At 39.7% G+C, this 7,047-nt stretch overlaps 1 pseudogene across 1 annotated transcript; it reads left to right on the top strand.

Moving 5' to 3' along the window:
* Nucleotides 1–4,576: 4,576 nt before the first annotated feature.
* On the top strand, nucleotides 4,577–6,323 carry LOC713003 (keratin, type II cytoskeletal 8 pseudogene; annotated as a pseudogene). The gene has a single exon (XR_001448132.3). The product of XR_001448132.3 is annotated as a keratin, type II cytoskeletal 8 pseudogene (transcript).
* Nucleotides 6,324–7,047: the final 724 nt, after the last annotated feature.

Below are 7,047 nucleotides of genomic sequence, written 5' to 3'. Positions count from 1 at the left end.
ATATGTAACTTTTACTAGCCAACTAAAAATTAATTTTTAAAAGTCAAAATTCTATAATAGTTATAAGGAAGCTACTATACTGTTCATATAAGTTAATATAATTTTTAAAATTGAAGCAGAAACTTACTGTGTAGTAGAGGGGTGAACTGATAGTAATGCTCTACTTTGCACATGGCACAAAAAATGGTCACTGGCAAAGTTATATACACAAAGTATATACATTGCCATTTTCTCTCCAGAGGTGACCTTAAGATAGATAGGAAGAAAGCAAGATCTTTAAAGGCAATAGAACTGCAGATATTCAAGTCAGTATAAGACAATCTATAAAGAATATCAATAATGTGAATAAATAAATAAAATAGGCTAAATGAAGGGATCCCTTTTCCTTTAAATTCCTTCCCCTCCCTCATTCCATCTCCCTACTTGAATAGGCAGGTATTGAATTAATAAATAGTAATCTCCTGAAAGGAGACTGCTGAGTTGTTGCTGAAAAAAACAGAGGTAATAAAGGTTTCTATCAATGAAACAAGAAAGAGAAAAGAAAAAGATAACTATTGATGTTTGGTGCAATTAAATAAAGATTTTGATTTCTATTTTAAAATTCTGTAAAATATTAGTTTGTATGCAGCCTTAAATGATGTTAAACAATACTAATTAATGCCTATCCTTCCAGGGGATTTATACACTATTATAAGAATTATCAAATGGAAAAACTGCACTTTCTATTTTTTATGATTACTATAACAAAAGGTATTCTGTTTATTCAAAATACAGGAATTTATAAACCCTCAGATCTACCTCTCTGCATTTCTTTCTAAATGGATATTTCAACAACTTAGGTCTGCCAAGTCAGAAAGTTAAACATCATCTTTAATTCCTTTCTATCTCTTAGCCCAATGCTATGTCTATCACTAAGTATGCAACTTATCTTTTTTTTTTTTTTTTGAAAAAAAATCCTTATTGTCACTACCTTAGTTCAGGTTTATTTGATTTATCACCAAGATTACTGCCAAAACCTCAAAACATTTCTCCTGCTTTCCCCCAGTCTTGTTTTCTGCAATCTGTTCAAAACTTTGTTGGCAGTGGTCTTAAGCATAAATTGGATTGTTTCACTTTGGTGCCTAGAAACACTGAATGGCATCTCCTTTGATTACAGGATAAAATCTAAGAAGTGTAGATGACCTGTCTTCTACCCACCCTCCTACTCACTCCATAACCCAATACAGGCAGATTTGATCATACTAAGATATTTGTAATTACTTGAGCATGTCTAGGCTGCCGTGCTTTTACAGGGAATGTTTTCACTGGCACACACTTCCTTGTTTCAACTTCTCACTAACACAGCTGCTGTTCATTTGTTTCATTTAAATAAAGTTAATATTTATGAGTCATTTAAAACCCAATTTCTATATGACCGGCTCTGAGAAACTTTCTGTGTAATCCAGTGTGAGATACACACTCTCACAGCATGTGTACATAAAATCTGCATCACAATTCAGATCACATTGTAAACAATTGTACATTGATTTGTCATTTTCTTCTATTTAGAGTTTTTGATGAAATAGAATTTTTTAAGTCTTCATATTTCCTAAATCCAACACAGTGACAAGAATCAAAAAATGTTTGTTGAATGTAAAATCGGGAGGTAACACAATTTATTCAAATCTATCAAACCTCATCAAATGCCTATACTTAGGCCATAGGGAGAGTTTATGTCTCTCATATTTTTCTTAATTTTTTTTTGGTAGGAATTCATAGCATATTTTATGTTGTGTGTCTGACAAAACATAACTTTATTTTTCTAAGATCATACACTAACAACTAGCTTTCAAAGGAAGTTTGTAAATAAGTGTGATCCTTATACAATGATCCCTATAAAATTCTATGGAAGTGAACATTTATTGATTCAGCAGATGCACATTTTATATGTACTATGTGCCAGATACTCTACTAGAGTACATGAAAAAACATAAAATGCCTACTCTCTATCCTCATGGAACTGTTGATCTTAACTTTCCTTGTGGGACAAAACCAGCCAACCAACCAACAATGTAATAAACCTTTGATAAAGTCAATGTAATAAACCTTTGATAAAGTCTCTTTCCTGAATAGAAAGAGAAGTATGTAAAAAGCAAGTAAACTTGCCTTTCACTTATGATATTTAGGTCTCTTAAGAAGCTAGGTTACTATTATGCTTTTCATGCTATCTTGTAACTTGGAATCATTTATGATTGTCACAGAGGTTTATCCCAGTAAAATAACTGCAATTTAGGAAAGGGGCTGGAGTGAGATTTGGTATGGTCTTGATGGGAAATGGGATAGGCAGGCAGATAGCAGGGAGAACAACTCCTTAGCAAAGACATACATGTGGCAAAGTGAAACAAGAAAGAGATCTACTGAACATGAGTAGAGATTTGATGTAGCAGAAGAATAAGCTTAGTTCTGTAAGGGTGGGGCTAGTTAGATTGGGCAGCTAAAGGAGCTTGGAATTTATCTTGTAAGCAGGTGAGTCAAGCGTCTTGTTTTTGCTTCTGCAAGTAACAATGTTTTAGAAAGATTGATCTGTAGGGAATTACAGGATGCATTGCAAAGTAGAAAAACTTGCTGTAGTGAAAGAGGAAATAAAGGAATGCATAGAAAGTGTGGTCATGAAATAGAAACTATGAAATACATAGAAATTTGTACTTAATTTTGCTGAAAGCATACTCGAATATGTGTTTCTTGTTTATTTGACCTTTCTGTTTTTATTATTACAACCAACATATTCCACCAAGTTGGTTGTTTCAAACCTAGGAAGGCACCTATGTGGTTTAACAAAAATGTTCATTTTTTTGGAGAATTGATTTGCAGTTTGGAAGACTCAGCTGATATGCACGTCTTTGTCATCTTCTGGAAAGTAATAAGGAGAACAAAAGTGAGTCCATCTTCTTCAGTACTACAGATACAAACTGAAGGATTTTTTTCCTCCCAAATCCATTAGTATCAACATTTTATCACTCGATGTCCCAGATGGAGTTGATGTGGGATAGAACTAGAATAAAAGCCAATGAATGTAGGTATGAAAAACAATAGCATGTAAAACAAATGAAATAATAAATAAATGAGTCTTCTGTGAATTGTAGAAACATAGCAAAGAGGGGATTGTAGAAAGCAAGCTGTCATTTTCAATCCAGAATATACTCACATGAGGCGAACGTTCTGTCAGGTTACATAAAGATGGTTTTTCAGACAGGTATACCATTCAGGTGTGAGAAGTGTATCCTGCTGAGTTATTAGGGATAGATTCCTAGCAGGGAATACCTCCTAGTAGTATAGGTAATGATCAATCTGCTATATTGTAATAGCATAATTTTAATCTAGTCACTGGGCCAGATTCTAGTTAGGCAGATGAGACTGTATATAAGAAAACCTAGGCAATACCATTCAGGTGTTTTAAAGATGAGTTTAATGTAGAAAGGTTTAGGATTTTAGAATAATGGAAGCTTCATTTTAGAAAGGAATTTGGATAATTTTTACCCCAAGCATGATTACAAGACAGATATCTCCTCCCTCTCTCTTTGGCATGCCAGAAAAATGCTGCCAAGCCTCTAGAAAACAAGACAGGGTTCTACTCTCAGTGATGAAAACTTAATTAGCTTGAAAGAATATTCATTGTTTTATATAATGAATCAGATAATATATTATTAATGTTATAATGAATGTTTAATGTAGCCCGTCTCCTACATATCATAGCTATTGAGACATCCAATTTCAAAACACTTGTTTTCTTCTCTTGACATGACACAAGAACCCTATGGCTAACACAGTCTAAGAAACTCAAGGAGTGACCCTTGATAGTACAATTTTTTTTTTTTAAATCACCAAAACGCTCATTGTCTGAATCCCCACATGCTGCTTTTAATGTCAACTCCTTCTGGGCTAAATTTAGGCTGCTATGGCACCTCTAATTATTCAATCCTCTGACATTCACATGACCACCTCCATCAGAAATTTACCACCTCAAAGATAAAATTTAGCATCTTAACTTCTCATCAATTTCAGAATTAAAAGGAATAACTCTTGTAACAAGAGCTTGAGAAAAAGGAAACTGAGTTATCTAGGAAACCGAGTTCTTGTTGTCCCCTTGAGAAGGTAAGATAAAATTCCACTTATTTTCTTTTTCTTTCCTGATGCATCCATAGCTTAGAGAAAGATTACATTGGCCTAATTTTTCAGTGAAGATAGTTCTAGTTGTTTAAGAACTCTTCCATAGACTGAGTTGATATTTACCTTCTTGTAGACTTTAATCCTTGCTCTTTAATTCTGTTTCTTGAATATAATAATTAATAAAATAATAATTTTATAATGACGCATCCTCTAACACTTTATTTTTGAGATCATATATTTTAGCCACTTCTGAGTACTCTTAAACATACCTTCAACTGTATACTTATCCTTTGAGATATTTGCCATTATTTCAACAGTAGAGCTGAGGAAATTGTAACCTGGAAAATTTCAGCAACTTTCACTCAACTAGAAAGTGAGCAAACCGATCTCCGCTCCTAGGATCTCCTCCTGGTTCGGCCCGCCTGCCTCCACTCCTCCCTCCACCATGTCCATCAGGGTGACCCAGAAGTCCTACAAGGTGTCCACCTCTGGCCCCCAGGCCTTCAGCAGCCGCTCCTACACGAGTGGGCCCGGTGCCCGCATCAGCTCCTCGAGCTTCTCCCTAGTGGGAAGCAGCAGCTTTCGGGGTGGCCTGGGCGGCGGCTATGGTGGTGCCAGCGGCATGGGAGGCATCACCGCAGTCACGGTCAACCAGAGCCTGCTGAGTCCCCTTAACCTGGAGGTGGACCCCAACATCCAGGCCGTGCGCACCCAGGAGAAGGAGCAGATCAAGACCCTCAACAACAAGTTTGCCTCCTTCATAGACAAGGTACGGTTCCTGGAGCAGCAGAACAAGATGCTGGAGACCAAGTGGAGCCTCCTGCAGCAGCAGAAGACAGCTCGGAGCAACATGGACAACATGTTTGAGAGTTACATCAACAACCTTAGGCGGCAGCTGGAGACTCTGGGCCAGGAGAAGCTGAAGCTGCAGGCAGAGCTTGGCAACATGCAGGGGCTGGTGGAGGACTTCAAGAACAAGTATGAGGATGAGATCAATAAACGTACAGAGATGGAGAATGAATTTGTCCTCATCAAGAAGGATGTGGATGAAGCTTACATGAACAAGGTAGAGCTGGAGTCTCGCCTGGAAGGGCTGACTGATGAGATCAACTTCCTCAGGCAGCTGTATGAAGAGGAGATCCGGGAGCTGCAGTCCCAGATCTCGGACACATCTGTGGTGCTGTCCATGGACAACAGCCGCTCCCTGGACATGGACAGCATCATGGCTGAGGTCAAGGCACAGTAGGAGGAGATCGCCAACCGCAGCCGGGCTGAGGCTGAGAGCATGTACCAGATCAAGTATGAGGAGCTGCAGAGCCTGGCTGGGAAGCACGGGGATGACCTGCGGCGCACCAAGACTGAAATCTCCGAGATGAACCGGAACATCAGCCGGCTTCAGGCTGAGATTGAGGGCCTCAAAGGCCAGAGGGCTTCCCTGGAGGCCGCCATTGCAGATGCCGAGCAGCGTGGAGAGCTGGCCATTAAGGATGCCAATGCCAAGTTGTCCGAGCTGGAGGCCGCCCTGCAGCGGGCCAAGCAAGACATGGCGCGGCAGCTGCGTGAGTACCAGGAGCTGATGAACGTCAAGCTGGCCCTGGACATTGAGATCGCCACCTACAGGAAGCTGCTGGAGGGCGAGGAGAGCCGGCTGGAGTCCGGGATGCAGAACATGAGTATTCATACGAAGACCACCAGCGGCTATGCAGGTGGTCTGCGCTCGGCCTATGGGGGCCTCACAAGCCCCGGCCTCAGCTACGGCCTGTGTTCCAGCTTTGGCTCTGGCGCGGGCTCCAGCTCCTTCAGCCGCACCAGCTCCTCCAGGGCCGTGGTTGTGAAGAAGATCGAGACACGCGATGGGAAGCTGGTGTCCGAGTCCTCTGACGTCCTGCCCAAGTGAACAGCTGCGGCACCCCCTCCCAGCCTACCCGTCTTGTGCTGCCCCAGACCCTGGGAGGGAGACCGCTATGTAGGGTACCACTGGGAGCAGGAGACCCACCTAAGGGCCTTCAGCCCACCCACAGGGGAGTTTACTACGTGGGGACCCCCTTGCACATGCCTCCAGCTATAAAACAATTCAATTGCTTCTTTTTTTGGTCCAAAATAAAACCTCAGCTAGCTCTGCCAAAAAAAAAAAAAAAAAAAAAAAAAAAAAAAAGAAAAGAAAAGAAAGAAAGAAAGTGAGCAAACCAAGTAAAGTTTCCAAACTTTAACGCTCACTTTTTATGAAGAATTACACAGTACTGTGTTGTGCAGGTCTATTGTGCTGTTTGGAGAAAGTTCTTTGGAGGCAAGGCAAAGAGCAGCTGATGAAGGGAGTCATACATGGACAGAATATTGTTATACTTTCGTGATAATAGCTGAAAATTATTTTTCCTCTTTCACTAAAACTTTCCAACTAAAATTTCTAAATACATGTTTCTAGATTGCAGTATTCATTTTTCTCTCAGGTTTTGACCACTAACTTCTATCATTCCATCTACTTATCCCTTATCCAAATACTTTAATCCTACCATTCTTTTGGCCCCCATAAAAAAAAAAATAAAAATAAAAATAAAAAAATAAAAAACACCTCAGGTTCCTCTGACCATATGTCTCTGTAGCTATTCAGAGCTCTTTCCATGTCCTCACTACCTTTACAACTCAGTTTAGACGCTGTAGTTCTTTACGTGCAAATAATCTTCAATAGTCCTTTGCTCCTCTGTCCCTTAGTCCGATTCACCTGTTAAACTTTATCTCTGGACAAATCCAACTGGATAGCTGAATAGTTTTTAAGAAATTTAGTAGAATCTATGAATTTCAAATTGTGTTTCAATACTGCCAGACAATTCTCCTGTGCTTTCTCATTCTCTGAGATAACTGCGTCACATCGTTTGCTTATATGAGTATGTCTGACTCTCCTGG

Source organism: Macaca mulatta, chromosome 11, assembly GCF_049350105.2.
Source record: "Macaca mulatta isolate MMU2019108-1 chromosome 11, T2T-MMU8v2.0, whole genome shotgun sequence".
NCBI classification, from domain to species: domain Eukaryota; kingdom Metazoa; phylum Chordata; class Mammalia; order Primates; family Cercopithecidae; genus Macaca; species Macaca mulatta.
Note: the sequence above shows the minus strand (reverse complement) of the source record. Positions and strands in the feature narration are given on the sequence as shown.